Genomic DNA, 19,195 nt, shown 5'->3' with positions numbered 1-19,195 from the left:
CTTCGTCCACATCCCTACAAAGGACATGAACTCATTCTTTTTTATGGTTGCATAGTATTTCATGGTGTATTTGTGCCACATTTTATTTATCTAGTCTATCATTGATGGGCATTTGAGTTGGTTCCAAGTCTTTACTATTGTAAACAGTGACACAATAAACATACGTGTGCATGTGTCTTTATAGTATAATAATTTATAGTCCTTCGGGTTATATAACCTGTAATGTGATCGCTGGGTCAAATGGTATCATCAAAAGCAATTGCAACAGAAGCCAACATTGACAAATGGGATCTAATTAAATTGAAGTGTTCTGCACAGCAAAGTAAACTATCATGAGAGTGAACAGGTAACCTACAGAATGGGAGAAAAATTTTGCAATCTATCCATCTGAGAAAGGGCTAATTCCCAGAATCTACAAGAAACTTAAACAATTTAAATTTTAAAAATGGTCTGTGACAAAAGGAGCCAAGGTGGCTGAGTAGACACAGCCAAGAGTAACATCTCTTACTGAGGGACCAAGACATTGGGAAGACTGGCGTGCTCCAAGCAGATCTTCAGACAAAGGGTATTGAGAGTGCATCGAGGGAGGATGCAGGTGTGGGGCTGAAGTAGGAGGAAGGTGAGAACCCTGTACAGGGCTACGAAGCACCAGGACTTGTTCCCTGGACCCCATTGATTCCTGGGGAAAGGGTGAGTTGAACAGGCAAACAGTGGCCTGCTTTAACATCAAGAATCTGTAATCATGGCATCAGGAGACCCCACAAGCCCCATAAACACTTGAGTTGGCAGGGAGAGCTGCTTAGAGAGTTGGTAGGGGTGGGACTACAGCCTGTATGGAGCCCAGAGAGCTTGGTGTAGGAATGTCTGTAGTGGAGTATGGCCATTGGTGCACATACCCCAAGGCTCACCATACACCTCTAGTTGACTTTAGCCTTAGGCTGACTGGCAGACCTGGATAGAGCAGGGTGGTGTTGCCTATGAGACAAAAACAGTCTGATCTGAATACTTCCCTGTGTGCTGGCCTCTCTCCCAATAATCTGGCTGCACCTGCTTGCATGGAAGGATCTGATGCTCAACCAAGGTACTTCCCTGTAGCCATAATCATAGCTCCACCAACAGAGAGCTCCAGCAGACTGACCCCCTCCTATGGGCACCAGTCCACCCACACCCTCTCTCCACTGAAGCCCCTCCCCACTGCTTTGCTGGCATGCTCTCTCCCACAGCTACCTTCCCACCACTGTGCAAGCATGCATGCATGCATGAGTGGACCTTGCCTCCCCTCCCCAACCAGCATGCATGTGCATGTTCACTACTTTGTACTGCCATTGTTGCCAGTGCAGATGCACTCCACTAACTCTCATCCCTCGTGGACGTGCAGGCACCTGCTCACACAACCATCACTATGAATGCGTCCATAGATGCCAGCAAACCGCCCAACCCCCGAGCCCATTGCTGTGGTTGTTTATATGGACACTGGTGTCTATGCCTGCGCCAGCACCTTGCCTCCACTGCCACTGCCTCCACTGCAATAAGCATGTGTAGGTACCCCACACCAGCTGACATATGTACACCACACCGTACTGGTGCGGTTGCTGGCATGCACAAGCAAGCACCAATCTCATGACCACTGTCCTGATGAAGTGCTTTGGCCAGCTTCACATATTGGGGTATTGTGGCCAGGGGACTCAGAATACTTCTGCCCCTCCAGTGCAGCAGGTTTATAATCTCAAAGGGCCACAGAACAAAGCTGGAGGCCCAGTCCCAGCTCCCAGAGTCAGAGCATGCAGCCCAGGAGTACTGAGCTCAGCCTTGACCCCATAAAATCTTCCAGAAACAAACCCAGTTGACTGAACCCACCTTACACCACAAACAATCCTCAAGGACATCAAGGAAGATAAAGCAAAAACCCCATCCAAATGACAGGAACCTCAAAGACTGAAGGCACATCAGCCCACACAGATGAGAAAGAACCAACACAAATACTCTGGAAACTCAAAAAGTGAGAATATCATCTTACCTCCTAACAAGCATGTTAGTTCTCCAGCAATGGTTTTTAACCAGGCTGAAATGGTTCCAATGACAGGTATATACTTCAGAATATGGAGACGAATGAAGATCATTGAAATTTAGGAGAATGTCAAAAACCAAGGAATCTAATGTCAAAGTCAATGTCATTAGACATTGAACCAATGTCAAAGTCCAAGGAATCTAAGGAGTACAGTACAATGATACAGGAGATGAAAGGCAAATGACTACTTTAAGAAAGAAGCAAAGTGATCTAATAGAGCCAAAAAAAACCTCACTTCAACTACTTTATGATACAATTTCAAATATTAACAGCAAAATCAGTCCAGCTGAGGAAAGAATCTCAGAGCTTGAAGATCAATTCTCTGAAATAACTCAGTCGGACAACAATTTTTTAAACAATGAATAAAGAACAATTAACAAAACCTTCAAGAAACATGAAATTACATAAAGAGATCAAATCTATGTGTCATTGGTGGCCCTGAAAGACACGGAGATAAAGCAAACCACTTGGAAAACATAATTCAGAATGTTGCTCATAAAAATTTCCCCGACCTCACTAGAGAAACCAACATTCAAATTCAGGGAATGCAGAGAACCTCTACAACATACAAGATGGCCATACCTAAGACACATAGTCATTAGATTTTTCAAGGTTGAAGTGAAATAAAAAATGTTAAGCACAACTCTGGAGAAGGGGCAGGTCACCTACAAGGGGAACTCCATCAGACTAACAGAGGAACTTTCATAAGAAGCCCTGCAAACCAGAAGAGATTGGGGACCTACATTTAACATTCTTAAATAAAAGTAATTACAACTAATAATTTCATATTCAGTCAAACTAAACTTCATAAGTGAAGGGGAAATAAGATACTTTTCAGCAAGCCAATGTTAAGGGGATTTGTTCTCATCAAACTTGCTTTACAAGAGATTCTTAAGGGAATGCAAAATACAGAAAGGAAAGACCATTACCAGACACCACAAAAATGCACTTAAGTACATAGACTGCAGACACTTTGTAGCAACTACACAATCGAGTCTGCATAATAACCAGCCAACAACATGATGACAGGATCAAATTCTCACATATCAATATTAATGTTGAATGTAAACAGGCTAAATTCCCCAACTAAAAGCCAGAGAGGGGCAAAGTGAGTAAAGAAGAAAGACCCAAATGTATGTTGTCTTCATGATCCTCATCTCACATGCAATGACATCCACAGGCAAAAAGTAAAGGGATGGAGAAAAATCAAGCAAGCAAACAGAAACCAGAAGAAAGGGAGGGGTTAATATTCTAATTTCAGATAAAACAGACTATAAACCAACAAAACTGAAAAAAAAGACAAAGAAGGGCATTACATAATAGTAATGAGTTTAATTCAACAAGAAGATATAACTATCCTAAATATATATGCACCCAACACAGAAGTACCCAGATTCATTAAAAAAGTTCTTACAGACTTACAAAGAGACTTAGATAACCATACAATAATAGTAGACAATTTCAACAACTCAGTGTCAGTACCAGACAGATCATTGATTCAGAAAACTAACAAAAATATTTGGGACTTGAACTCCACACATGACCAGATATAACTAACAGACATCTACAGAACTTTCCATCACACTGGAAAAAAATACAGAATATACCTTCTTTACAACTGCACATGACACGTACTCTAAATTTGACCACACAATTGGGCATAAAACATTTCTCAGCAAATTCAAAAATAAAAACAAAATCATACCAACCACAATCTCAAAGCACAGCACAATAAAAATTGCAATCAATACCAAGAAGATTGCTTAAAGCCCTACAATTACATAGAAATTAAACAACCTGTTCTTGAATGACATTTGGATAGACAAAAAATTAAGGCAGAAATCAAGAAATTATTTTAAACTAATGAGAACAAAGATGCAACATATGAGAATCTAGGATACTGCTAAAGCAGTGTTAACAGGGAAGTGTATAGAACTAAATGCCCACATTAAAAAGTTAGAAAAACTTCAAAGTATTAACCTAAAATGACACCTAGAATTACTAGAAAACGAAAATCAAATCAACCCCAAAGCTAGCACAATACAAGAAGTAACTAAAATCAGAGGTGAAGTGAAGGAAATTGAGATGCGAGAAGCTATACAAGAGAACAATTAATCCAGTAGTTTGTTATTTGAAAAAAATAAATAAGATTGATAGACCATTAGCTAGACTAAAAGCAAAAGAGAGAGAGGATCAAAATAAACGGAATCAGAAATGACAAACAAAACATTACCACTGACCACACAGAAACAAGACAAAACCCTCAGAGCCTCCTATGAACATCTCTATGTACATAAACCAGAAAATCTAGGAAAAAGTAGATAAATTCCTAGAAACATACGACCTCTCAATATTGAACCAGAAATAAATTGAATCCATGAACAGATAAATAATGAGTTCTGAAACTGAATCAGCACTAAAAGCCTATCATCCAGAAAAAGCTCAGGACCAGACCACTTCTGAGCTGAATTCTACCAGATGTACAAAGGCTGGTGTCATCCATACTGAAACTATTTCAAAAATTGAGGAGGAGGGACTTCTTCCTAATTAATTCTGTTAGGCCAGCATCATTCTGATCTCATAACCTGGCAGACATACAAGAAAAAGAAAATTTTAGGCCAATGACCTTGATGGACATAGATGCAAAAATCTTCAACAAAATACTAGCAGACCCAATCCAGCAGCAGGTCAAAGTGAATCCACCACAGTCAAGGAGGATTTATCCCTGGGACACAAGATTGGTTCAACATATGCAAATCAATAAATTTAATTCATTGCATAAACAGAACTAAAAACAATAACCAAATGATTACCTCAATGAATGCAGAAAAGGCTTTTGATAAAATTCAACATCCCATCATTGTAAAAACCCTCAATAAAGTAGACATTCAAGAAACATACTTCAAACTAATAAGAACAATCTATGCTAAACCCAAAGCTAACTTGATACTGAACAAGCAAAAACTAGAAGACTTCCACTGTGAGAACGAGAATAAGACAAGATGCCCACTCTCACCACTCCTATTAAACATAGTACTGCAAGTCCTAGTCAGACCAACCGGGCAAGAGAAAGAAAATAAAGACATTCAAATAGGAAGAAACAAAGTCAAACTATCTGTGCTGTAGACAATGCAATACTCTACCATGAACTCCATAGCCTCTGCCTAAAAACTCCTAGACCTGATAAACAATTTCAGCATAGTTTCAATATACAAAATCAATAGCATTTCTACACACCAACAATGTCCATGCTGGAGCCAAATCAAGAACTCAATTTGATTCACAATAGCCACAAAAAGAATAAAATACCTAGGAATACGGGTAGCCAGGGAGGTGAAAGGTCTCTACAATGAGAATTAAAAAAACACTGCTGAAAGAAATCAGAGATGACACAAATAAATGGAAAAACATTCCATGCACATGGATAGGAAGAACCAATATTGTTAGAATGACCATACTGCCCAAAGCAATGTACACATTCAATGCTATTCCTATCAAACTATCAATGACATTGTTAACAGAATTAGAAAACACTATTTTAAAATTAATATGGAACCAAAATGAGCTCAAATAGCCAAGGAAATCCTAAGCAAAAAGAACAAAGCTAGAGGCATCACATTACCCAACTTCAAACTATACAACAGGGCTGCAGCAACCAAAACAGCATGGTAGTGGTATAAAAACAGACACGTAGACCAATAGAACAGATTGAGAGCCCAGAAACACACACACACACACACACACACACACACTTACAACCATCTTACCTTTGAAAAAGTTAACAAAAACAAGCATTGGGGAAAGGACTTTCTATTGCATAAATGGTGCTAGGATAACTGGCTAGCCATATGCAGATAATTGAACCTCAATCCTTTCCTTATACTACATACAAAAAATCAACTCAGGATGGATGAAGACTTAAATATAATACCTTAAATTATAAAAACCCTGGAAGATAACCTAGGAAATGCCATTATAGACATAGAAAGAGGCAAAACTCACATGATGAAGATGCCAAAAACAACTGCAACAACAACAATAAAAAATTGACAAATGTGACCTAAGTAAACTGAAGAGCTTCTGTAGAGAAAAAGAAACTGTCAACAGAGTAAACAAACAACCTATAGAATAAGAAAAATTAATTGCAAACTAGGCATCTGACTGAAGGCTTGGTATCCAGAATCTACAAGAAACTTAAGCAACTTAACAAGCATTAGCCAAACGACCCTATTAAAAAGTGGACAAAGTATATGAACAAACACTTTTCAAAAGAAGACATACATGTGGTCAGTAAGCATATGAAAAAAAGCTCAACATCACTTATCATTAGAGAAATGCAAACCAAAACCACAATGAGATACCATCTTACACCTGTCAGAATGACTTTTATTGAAAAATCAAAACCTAACAGATGCTGGCGAAGTCGTGGAGAAAGGGGACACTTGTATACTGTTGGTGGTAATGTAAATTAGCTTAATCATTGTGTAAAGCAGTTAGGCAGTTTCTCAAAGAACTTAAAATAGAACTACCATTTCCCCCAACAATCCTATTTTGGGTATATACCAATGGAATATAAAGCATTCTACTATAAACACATATGCACATGTATGTTCATCACAGTACTATTTACAATAGCAAAGACATGTAATCAACCTTAATGCCCACCAATGGTAGACTGGATAAAGCAAATGTGGTGTCTATACACAATGAAATACTATGGAGTCATAAAAAGGAGTGAGGTCATGTCCTCTGCAGAAACATGGATGAAGTTGGAGGTCATTATCCTATGCAAACTAACACAGGAACAGAAAACCAAGTACCAGATGTTCTCACTTACATGAGGGAGCTAAACATTGAGTACACCAAAAGGACATAAAAAGAGGAACAACAAACACCAGGGTACACTTGAGGTTGGAGGGTGGGAAGAGGGTGAAAAACTACCCATAAGGTCCTATGCTTATTACCTGGGTGAAAAAATAATCTGTACACCAAACCCCTGTTAGAGAAAATTTACCTATATTACAAACCTGCACATGTACCCATGAACAAAAAATAAAGCTAAATACATAAAAAAGAATAGCCTATGGCAGCCTGGCCAACATGAGGAGATCCCATCTTTGCAAAAAAAAAAAAAATCTTAAAAAGTAGGCAGTTGTGGTGGTGCATGCCTGTGGTCCTAGCTACTCAGGAGACTGAGGTAGAAGGATTACTTGAGCCTGGGAGAGAGGTCAAGGCTGCAGTGAGCCATAATTTTGCCATTGCACTCCAGACTGGGCAACAGAGTGAGACCTTGTCTCAAAAAATAATAGCCTATGACTCATAAATTAACTTTTTGAATTTCAATTATTTTTAATTTTTTTTAATTTTCAGTTCTGGAGTACATGTGCAGGTTGTGCAGGTTTGTTACATCGGTGAACATATACCATGGTGGTTTGCTTGCACCTACGAACTCATCACCTAGGTATTAAGACCAGCATGCATTAACTATTTTTCCTAATGCTCTCCCTCTCCTCAACCCATTTTTGTTTGATGCCAAATATCCAAAAAAGCAATTCTTTTAATAGTTTGGTTAAATAGGAAGTAAATTTTGTATATTTCCAGTATAAAACTGAAGATGTTGCCATCATAATATATTTTCCCAAAGGTTTTCATGTACACAATATCATTTTTTCAAGGATCCACCTGAATTACTTCCATTAGAGTCATTCATTTAGGCTAAGTAATTATTTTCAAGAGGCTCTTGTGTAAATGAAAATGTCTTACCTCTTTAGCCTATAAATTGCGATGAATATTTTTGTTAGTAAATAGGAACTATTAAAAAAAAATCCTGAGGGAGATTACATTACGAGAGATATGTGAGGGATGGGAGCAGGAAAATCGTTATAATCCTGATACCTGTAATGGACAGAAATACCATGTTAGGCAATTAACTGGTAATGCTTATACCACTGCAATGCAGAATGTTCTAGGAGGCAAAGCAGCATAGTGGTCCGGAGCCTAATGGCTTTGGTTCAAAATTCTGTTTACCACTTCCTGGCTGTGTGATATCTTGCAAATAACTTAACCTCTCTATATCTAATCCATGAAATAGATACTATAATAATATCTGTCTGACAGAACTATTAGAAGAATAAAAGCAATTTCTGCATAACAAAGTGTCTGCGTCAGCTAATGGTGACTATTATTATTAGAGAAGCTGAACAAAACAGATAAAAATGGCTACCAAAAAATGGAAACCCAAATTCACACTATATGTTAAAATATTGACCGAATAAGAAAAATTGGTGTCAGATGAGCAAACAATATATATCAAAGAATAGAACCTCATAATGCCTTATATGTATTAAATGATCAATACTAATAAATGAATAATTATAAAGGAAACATTTTGATGTCCAACTATATATTTGAAAGTAAAGTAATAAAAAGGAATAATATAGAAAAATAGGTAATTAGTTAACCATAAAACAATGGCAGGTATATTTTTTAAATTGTATTTATTGTTTTAGGAATTATCAACAAAAATACTCTATGTCTCTACTCCTAAACAAAGAATGTGGTAAAATGAAATTATCATAGAAAAAAATCTAAAGAGTATTAGTTAGTCTTTAATAGTGTTGATGCTGCATTTTTAACTATCTTCCCATGTAATTAAATTATTTCCATTGAGGTTTCTGAAGGTTTTCTTATGGCATCACTACGACTGCGTTTAAAACGTGTTTAGACACTAATGCAGTTTGCATAATGACCTGTTCATCAGCAAAAGGCCTAGGGAAACAAGAAGAAAAAGTGTCGAATTCTTCATATTAACTTATCTAAAAAACTCAAGTATGTATCTGATATCAGCAAACCAAATACCGAATATTGTTTTCATGTTTCATTTTCAGTATAAATAGCATTATGTCTAAACTAGTTTTAGTTAAGGAGAGCTGCTGATGAAAGCCTGTGTTAGTCTGTTCCAACTACTATAACAAAATACCATTGACTTGGTGGTTTATAAACAACAGAAATTTATTTTTCACAGTTCTAGGAAGACTAGAAAGTCCAAGATAAAGACCCAGAAGATTCCATTTTGGGTAAGTGCCCATCATCATGCTCTGACTTCACATGGGGGAAGGGGCAAGGGATCTGTCTAGGATCTCTTTTATAAAGGCACTAATCACATACAAGGGAGTTAACCAGCTTTCAAAGTCCCCACCTCCTAATCCATCACCTTGGGGATTAGTATTCCAACTGTAAACATTCAGTTAATTGCACCTAACTTTTGTGTGTTTGCATATGTCAGTATTTAAATATATTACTACTCTTTATAATGACCAAAAAAAAAAAAAATCCAGAATTAGAATACATCTAAAACCTTCTTTGAGGCTTAAGCCTTGAGGCTATTATTCATTAATTGTAAGAAATTGATGATTTGCTCTACCACCCTAAATGTGCGATGACATAAACCAGATTATGTTTGATTTGATTTTGTGGTGCTCATATAGCAGTTCTAATTAACAGTCAAATAGTTCAGATTCAAATCTCCTCAGGCAAACCTACAAAATCTTTGAGGGAAGAAAAAGCTGTTAACTGTCACCGAATTTTGCTTTTTATTTTTTCTCTTCTCTGTCAAATGTCAAAGTGATATATCAGGAATTTGAAAACCATATCAAAGAAAGGCGAGCACATGTTGTGGCAGCACCACATCAAGATTCACATCTGCATAAAGACTCTTGGACCAAGGTGCTGTGCAACCTACCATTGAGATGCAAGGCACCACTTGCTCTTCCTGTCACTTTCAATCACTCATTCAGGTTCAACAGGGACCCATCAGATATAAAGATCAAATGACAAAATAAGCCTCCAATCATGAGTTGCTACAGCACAGGCGCATCACTGTGTCCACTTCATGCCATTTTGACAGGCCTTTCATACAAAGGCAAAGACTAATGTTAATAGACACTTCAATAAATTATTTTTGAAAAGGTATTTACTATATGCTTTCACAGGAGAAGCAAAGGTAAATCATTTAAATTTACTCGCAAAAAGTGAGTTGAAAACAAAAATGAGATTTTAAGTGTGTGTGTGTGTGTATGTATATATATATATATATATATATATATATATATATATATTTGAGATGTAGTATCACTCTTGCTGTGTCACAGAGGCTGGAGTGTAGTGGAGGGATCTCGACTCACTGCAACCTCTGCCTCCAGTCTTCAAGCAATTCTCCTGCCTCAGCCTCTCAAGTAGCTGGGACTACAGGTGTGTTCCTACAGGTGTGCCACCATGCCTGGCAAAATTTTTATATTTTTAGTAGAGATGGGGTTTTACCATATTGGCCAGGCTGCTCTCGAACTCCTGACCTCAAGTGATCTACCCATCTTGTTCTCCCCAAAGTGCTGAGAATACAAGTTTGAGCCACTGCGCCCAGCAAAACAAACAAACAAACAAACAAACAAAAAACAGAAAACGCTGGTCTCCTTGAAAACTCTCACTGGTGAAAGCAAATGCAACATTGTGAGCATATTTTGCTGGCAGCTTCCCTCCTAGACTGAAGCCACACCGTCTTGTATGTCTATCCTGTGAGTCATCTGTTGTTACTCATTTGTGTGCTCTCTTTTGCTTCTTCCCCCCACCCCCGCCGCTTTCTGGGTGTCAGTTGAACTTCAAAGGGATAAAGGAAACAAAGCTTGATATCAGGTAGAGTGGCACCTCCTTTTTAAATAGAGAAAGTGGTTCGTGTGAGAAAAAGCTGAAATTCTTACATAGGGTTTGAGTCTCATGAACACAAGTCTTTCCTAAAATTCCTTGAAAAGCAGCACATTGCATTTCATGTTTGTCTCACTATTGTTTTATGATGGCGATCATTTATGCCGACAGAAACAATATAGCATTTCAAAGGGTCAGAATTTTTTGTAACATACTACAAAAAATATGAGAGACCATGTGAGAGACCAGTAAAAAAATAGTCATCAACACCAAGAATTGAAACACATAAGTCATTAAAAGTGACTTGCTTCAATAACATATTTCCCTAAAACAACAAATATAGTAATTTAATATAATACAAACTGCTATAGGAAAAAAAAAAAAAAAACCCTTAAGCTAGAAACAATGTCATCAAGTTAAAACAGAGTGACTGATAAAATAAAACTATGGAATATTTAAGTTGAACTATATAAAATTGCTGATATCTGACTGATTTTTACCTAGAAAAATGCCAGTTTCATCCATATATTTTTAAATTACAGACAGTTTCTTGCTCTGTTACCCAACCTGGAGTATAGTGGCATGATCATAGCTCACTGTACTCTCCAACTCCTGGGCTCAAGCAATCCTTTCACCTCAGCCTCCTAATCAGCTAGGACGAAAGGTGTGTGGCATCATGCCTCGCTAAGTTTCAAAAAATAATTTTGTAGAGACAGGGTCTTGCTGTGTTGCCCAGGCTGATCTCAAATTCCTGGCCTCAGGAGATCCTCCCTCCTCAGCCTTCCAAAGAGCTGGGATTACAGCTGTGAGTCACTGAGCCTCGTTTATATGGTTTTATCTAAAGCTAAAATATGCTCTATACAAATAACATCTTCAGAGATCTTGCATGTATCATGTATGTTGTAAATAGGATTTTTCTTTTTTATGACTAAAACATCCAGGTAAATCATTATTTTTCAAAATTCTTCCGAAGTAGGAATCTTTATCAAATTATCTATAAAACTGTATTGCTTTTTATCTTCTCCTGCCCTTTTTACATACTTGCGTCTTTAGAAAAACTTGATGACATTTAGAAAGTGCATCTGATTCATATGTTTATCACTTGTTGAAAAGAAAAATCCATTTTGTACAACTTGAGAAATACACTTCTCTTTGCTTTGGAGTTCAAATATTGCTATCTGAGGTTTATTTGCCAGAGAGCAGGTAAACTTTCTGCAGTAGTCAAAGCTTGAGGCAATTATGCTGGCAGAAACAACTATCTAACCAGAGAAGTTACAACTGGGAAATAATTAGAACGCTGGTCTTTGGCATCCGGTTCAATGGTTTTAAGGAGAGCTTGCAAAGATATCTCTGACCCCTTAGTACCTATTACCTCATTAACAAATATCAACAAGAATGGCTGGTGGGTGATATCTTCCCTTTAATGTGATTACTGCATAATTGACAATAATAAAATATTTTCTTGCTTTACACCACACTACCGTAGTTAGCAAGACTACAGCAAAATGTAAAAATGTGATGGACATGCAAAGAAGTTAAAGAGTTTACCAACAATAGGAGTCTCTAGTCTCATGGCATGAGAAGCAGCGTTAAGAAGAAATTATACATGCATACATATATTTATGGGTAAATATCATATTATCAGAATTGTTAGGTACTTGTGAGGGTAGAAATAAACTAAAGATATCCATCATACATTGCTTTTTACTTCTTTTCCAACTCTAATAAAATTGCATTGGACCTTGAAAACTTTGGCAAAATAGAATTGTTAATTACCTATCTATATATTTACTGATTAAAATATCATCCTTAAGCTTTTAATTTTCATGTTTATTATCTGTAAACAGTTTTATGTTTTCAGTATTGGAGTTAATTTTTCTATGTGAATATGTACTCTATCCTCCTTTTTAATTTTTATCAATCTCAAATGTAACCTTTAAATTTAATTTTATATTTGCTATCCACGTTACTTTTTAGAACCTACCATTTATGGAAAGAGAATTCTCTTCATGATACCATGCTAAGTTGAAGCTAGGAATTTAACTTAGCTTGTTTATTGACTGATCTAGACTTGTTAGGTGCAAGAAGAAACAAGTTAATTTTTTGTCAAAACTGCCCCTATTGTCTGCCATATGGATTCTTGCCGCTAGGTGAAACACCAGCAGATTTCATGTTTTTCTTGTTTTTCTGGTTATTATCAAATGCTTTAGAGCCCAGTCTATTCTATTATACAAAGTGTTAGATTTTAGGATTTCACCCTATATGGATACAACATCCCCTCTCACTGTAGCAATTGGAAATATCATTGAGAATGTTAGAGCAGCACAGTCACTTTCATGACTGCAGCATTGTCCCTCTGTATATGACAAATTTTTGTAGGGTGATTTTGTAATTGTCTCAGAAATTTGCTTGCTGGATATTATGTTAATTGTTCTCTAGTGTAAAAGATATCTCAATTAGTTGGCTGCAACTAATTCATAACATCTCAAGCTCTGGTTTTCTGTGTTTGGTGTAATTGGGACACCTCAACTTATCAGCTTGGGGAGATAGGCCTTTAAACTTTCATTGCCCCTCATCTGTATTTTTCAGGGTATACTCTGGCCTATAGGAAATAGATGCCTTAATCCAACAACTCAAAAATGGTGTCCCTCTCTTTCACAGTGTTAACTTAAGCTAGATTTTGGTCCTTTGCTTTTATAAGTATAAATTGAAGTGCATAATCAGTTGACTTTAATTAAAGGAGATTATTCTAAGAAATCTGTGTGGGCCTCTTCCAGTCAGATAAAAAAACTTAAAATTAGAGAGGCAAGGTTCCCTACAGGAAGAAGAAATTCCCTCTATGAATAGAAGCTTTAGCTTCTGCCCAAGGGTTGCAACCTACATTTCTTGATCTTGTTCAGATTTCAGGTTTGCCTTGGCAGCCGCCCATAATTGCATCCTTACAATAAATCTCTTAATACCTATCTACTTCTGGTTTCACTTCTCTGTTTGTATCTCTTTGACAGATGCAAATGGTGGTACCTAAAGAGGTTCAAGAGAGACAGAATCTTAGGATGAGTTTTCTGAATTGGTTATGTATTTTCTGGTATTGGTTCTCTAATTTGATTCCATCTAAAGACACTGACGACTCAATTTTCATTGATGAAGAAGGCATTAGTAGTCCGTCGCATGGTATGATAGTAGCAATATGCAAAATATTGCAATTGGACACTCCTAATCAGATGCTTATTAAAGGTAGGGTTCTAGGTGACCCTGTATTTGGTATCTCAAAATATTCAAATTAAACTAAGAAGTATAATGGGATTGGCTGGTTGCTCCTAACTGCCCTAGAGAATGTGGGGAAAAGAGTCAAATAAGAGCTTCAAATTTGCAACAGAAACTCCTTATATATGACCTTGAAGCTTTCTATGCTTGATCTGCAAGAAACTCTTAACTTCTGTTGCTGCAGGGCTGAGATTCTGAAAGTTAAACCCAGAGCCTTATCCTGCTTGTCGCTGAATTAAAAAGCAAATTTAATTACCAACTTTAGAGAGTTCCTTCCATTAAAGTGAGGGCATTTATTAGGAAGAAATAGAATCCTGAAAGTTGGAATGGGGAAATATGGGAAGATCCTGATGGGGGACATCAAACCTGTAAGTTTCACTAAATCTTCTTGCCAATTGAATGAGCCTTTTCATTCCTGCCTGAGGAGGTTACCTCTGCTTTGCCTGAAGAACCAACTCCTGTGGTAGTTGCTTTGCAAAGCATTGCTGATTCTTGTTAGGATTTACCCCTGCTGTTTTTCACTTCCAGACCTATGAGTAGAAGTCCCAGCAGGTCCTAGAGGATAAGGTACAAAATGAGATTCAAGAGGAGATGTACTATACACATGATGGAAAATAAACAAAGGTGGATCAGGTTGAATTTATTGATATAGGTACACAAAGTAAAGATTTTGCATTCAAGTTTTTGTTTTTTCTTTCTTTCTTTCTTTCTTTTTTTCCTGTTTGAGACAGAGTCTTGCTGTGTTACCCAGGCAGAGTGGAGTGCAATGACGCCATCTCAGCTCACTGCAACCTCTACCTTCGGGGTTCAAGCAATTCTCCTGCCTCAGCATCCCAAGTAGCTGGGATTACAAGCACACACTACCACACAAGCATAATTTTTTATTTTTGGTAGAGACAAGGTTTCACTATGGGTGGCCAAACTGCTCTTGAACTTCTGACCTCAAACAATCTGCCTGCCTCAGCCTCCCAAAGTGCTGAGATTACAGGCATGAGCCACCGTGCCCAACCCTCAAGTTTTATTTCAAGGAGCTAGAAAGAACCCTGACAGTTTAGTTGGTTGGCTGAAACATGAATCCAAAGGTGATTTACACCAAATGAGATTGAAATGCCAGAACTGATTTGGTATAATATAGAGAAAGGAATACAAAAGCTTAAGGAGATTTAAATGTTGAGTGGATTTATTATGGAAGACCCACTCATTCACTCTGGGAAGGCCCAGAATTTTTCCCACGACTGTGAGAAATGAATTTTTGAGGGCAACTAAGCATCTTTAAGTTATCTGTGATCACTTGTGTCTGTAGGTCAGAAATTGCAGTGGGAATGCTTATTGCCAAACTAGAATTTCTAAATACAATGGCATAATGGTATCCTACGGAGGCAAGACCAAAATATTCAAATTAAACTAAGATCTTCAAAGTCAAAGTGGGCATGATGTCATAATGGACAGTGAAGTCACAGCAGTAATCCTTAATCTGATTTGCGGAGACCTGTGGTGTTGGGTGGTTAATCATGGTGTTCCTACAAATGAAATAGATAGGTAGTCCACTAGTTCTGTGTAAAGGGGATAGTTCTAGGTCAAGTGAACAGAGGACTAATTTGTATGATAAAAACAGGAGTCAGGACCACTCAATAAATTTCTAGACTTGAGGAAATTTGCAGAGACACAAAACTCCTTGAATAAAGGAGAGGCTATATCCCCTTGAGAGAGAATCCCATGAAGTTGTAAACAATCTACTCTGGTATTCTTTCTTCATACCTTCCTTTAAGGGACGCATGACCATTTACCAAGATGACAGTGTATTGGGAAAAAAGAAATAATCATACTTTTCCTAGATTACTGACACTGACTCTGAACTGATACTAATTTCTAGAGATCCAAAACGTTATTGTGGTCAAGCAGAGTGGTAGACCTTAGAGGCTTATGAAGGTCCGGTGATCAAAACAGTTTTACAGCACCTGTCTCACCATAGATGCAGTGGGTTCCTGAACATATTTTTGGTTATTTCCCCATTTTAGACTGCATCATTGTTACAGTTGTACTTAGCAAATGGCAGAATATCCACATTGGTTCCCTGACCTGTGGAATGAAAGCTATCATGGTGGTAGTGGCCACATGGAATACAATCAAACTACCTTTATGTACAAAAATAGTAAAGAAAAAGCAATGCTACATTTCTAAAGAGATTTCAGAGATTGATGCCACTATCAAGGAACTTGAAAAATGTAGGGGTTGTGATTCCCACCACATCCGCATTCAACTAATCTATCTAGCTTGTGCAAAAAAGAGATAAGTCTTGGAGAATGACAATAGATTAACTTAATCAAGTGGTGACTCCAGTTGCAGCTGTTGTTCCAGACATGCTTTCATTGTTTGAGCAAATTAAGGCATTCTCTGGTCCCTGATATGCAGCTATTGTTCAGGCAAATGCTTTTCCTTTATCCTTGTTATGAAAGACCGCCAGAAATCAGTTTGTTTTGAGCTCTTAATGCCAGTAATATAAATTCTCCAACCCTATGTCATAATTTAGTCCATAGGGACACAATCACTTCTGCCTTCCACAAAACATCACAAAACAAAGTGTAGACTGCCATCCAGTAACTTTGAGTTTCACGCCTCTGAAACAATAGGCAAAAAAGAAATAATATTATCAATGCATTACATTGATAACATTATTCTGGTTAGAACTGGTAAGCAAGAAATAGCAAGTATTATAGACATATTTTTAGGGGTCCAGAGGTGTGAAACATGTTGAGATGTTCCTTGTACACTTAAGGATAGTTGTCACATTTGGCCTCTTCTACAACCGAAAAAGAGCACAACACCTAGTTGGCCTTTTTGGATTTTTTTTGTTGGCAACATATTCCTTATTTGAGTTTTAAGTAGGGCCCAGAACAAAAGAAGGCTCTGCAAAATGTCTGGACTTCTGGGAAAGCTACCCTGACACTTGGTCCATATAATCCAACAAACATCTTGCAGTGTCATATGCAGATAGAGATGTTCTTTGGAGTCTTTGACAGTTCCCTATCAGTGAATCCTAGGGCAGTTCCTAATGATTTTCGAACAAAACTTTGCTGTCCTCTGTGGATAACAGCTTTCTTGAGAAACGCCTCTTTGGCTTGCTAATGGGACTTAGTAGAGACTGAACATTTAACTCTAGGCTGCCAAGTTACCATATGACCTGAGCTGCCTATCATGAACTAATACAAACTGACCCAGTAAACCATAATGTTGGGTGTGCACAGCAGAACTCTAGTATGAAATAAAAGTGGTATATACAATCAGGTCTGAGCAGATCCTGATAGCATAAAGGAATTGTATGAGAAAATGGTCCAAATACCCATGACCTCTACGCCTGTTACACTACCTTTTATCTCTAAGCTCACTCCTATGCCCACGTAAATAATTTCCTGTGACCAGTTGACTAGGAAGGGAAAACTGAGGCCTGATTTATGATTGGTTCTGCTTGATGTGCAGGTACCACATAAAAATGGACAGCTGTAGCACTAAAGGCCCTGTCTATAACATTCCTGAAAAACAGTGATAAAGGAGAATCTTCCCAGGGGGTAGAACTTCAAGCAGTATTCTGGACTGTTTATTTTCCTAGGAAGCAAAAAACAGTCAGAAGTAAGAGTCTATATTAACTCCCAAGCTCTGATCAATTATTTGACTAGGTGGTCAGGGATTTGGAAGGAGCACAATTGAAAAACTGGTTGCAAGATAGTGTGGGAAAAAGTATGTTTATAGACTTCCCTGAATGGACGAATAATGAAAATTATTTTGTCCTGTGCGAATTCTCATAAAAGGGTGATCTCAGAAGAGCAGATTTAATTAAACAAGTGGATAAGAAATCTTTTCTGCTGGTACTAGTCAGCCTCTTTCCCCAGCCCCTCCTGCCATTGTCCAACAGGTTAATAAAGAAAGTGACCATGGCAGTAGGGATGGAGGTTGTGCTGGGTTAAGGAATTGAACTTCCACTCCCATTGTCAACCTGGCCACAGCTACTGTTTACTGTCCAATCTGCCAGAGGTAGAGAACAATACTGAGTCCTTGATATGGAACCATTCCGTGGAGCCAAAAGACAGGTTGATTACATTGGATCACTTTCATCATGACAGGTGCAACACTTTGTCTTTACTGGAAAAGACACTTAGTCTGAATATGGATCTTTATTTTCATTTACAAGATGTTCCTGCCAAAACTAGCCACGAGTTTACAAAATCCCTTATCTGCCTTTATGGTATTCAACACAGTATTAATTGCTTCTGATCAAGAAACTCACTTAACAGCAAGTAAAATGTAGCAATGGGACCATGTTTATAAAATTACTAGTCTTACTATGTTCCTTATCATCCAGAAGCAGTTAGTTTGGCAAAACAGTGGAATGGCCTTTGAAGACATTTAAAACACCATCTAAGGAACAATGCTTAGTGAGGCTGGAAAAATATCCTCCAAGATACTCTATATAATCTAAATCAGCATCCAATATAATAGTGCTTTTTTTCTTGTAGCCAGGATTATGGTCCAGGAATCAAGGGGTGGAAATGAGAGTGACTCCACAAACTTTTACCCCTAGTGATCTGTTAGCAAAATTGATACTTTCTGTTTCATCACCTTAACATCTGATGGTTTAAAAATTTTGGAGAAACAACAATGGCCATTGAACTGAAAGCTTAGACTGCCATCCAGTAACTTTGGGTTTCATTCCTCTGAAACAATAAGCAAAGAAGGGGATTACTAAATTGGCTATGTGGATTGGTGCTGAATACCAAGAGGAAATTGCGTTACTGCCATAGAATGGAAGTGAGAAACAGTGTGTCTGGGATACAGGATATTCCGTAAGGCATCTCTTAAGATTATCATATTCTGTGATTAAATCAATGGAGAACTACAAAAACCCAATTCAGACAAAACTTTTAACGGTTCAGACCCTTCAGGAATGAAGTTTGAGCCACCCTGTCAGGCAAATAACAACAACTAAGTATATTGATTTCTGAGAGCAAAGAGGATATTGAATGGGTAGTAGAAGAAGTTCTAAATACCAGCTATGATTATGTGGTCAGTTGCAAAAATGAGGACTGTAATAGTATGTCTGATGGTTAATTTTATATGTAGATTTGACTGGGTCACAATGCTCACCTATTTAGTCAGACATTATATTGAATA

Source organism: Theropithecus gelada, chromosome 3, assembly GCF_003255815.1.
Source record: "Theropithecus gelada isolate Dixy chromosome 3, Tgel_1.0, whole genome shotgun sequence".
Lineage (NCBI taxonomy): Eukaryota > Metazoa > Chordata > Mammalia > Primates > Cercopithecidae > Theropithecus > Theropithecus gelada.
This window is presented reverse-complemented; position numbering follows the sequence as displayed.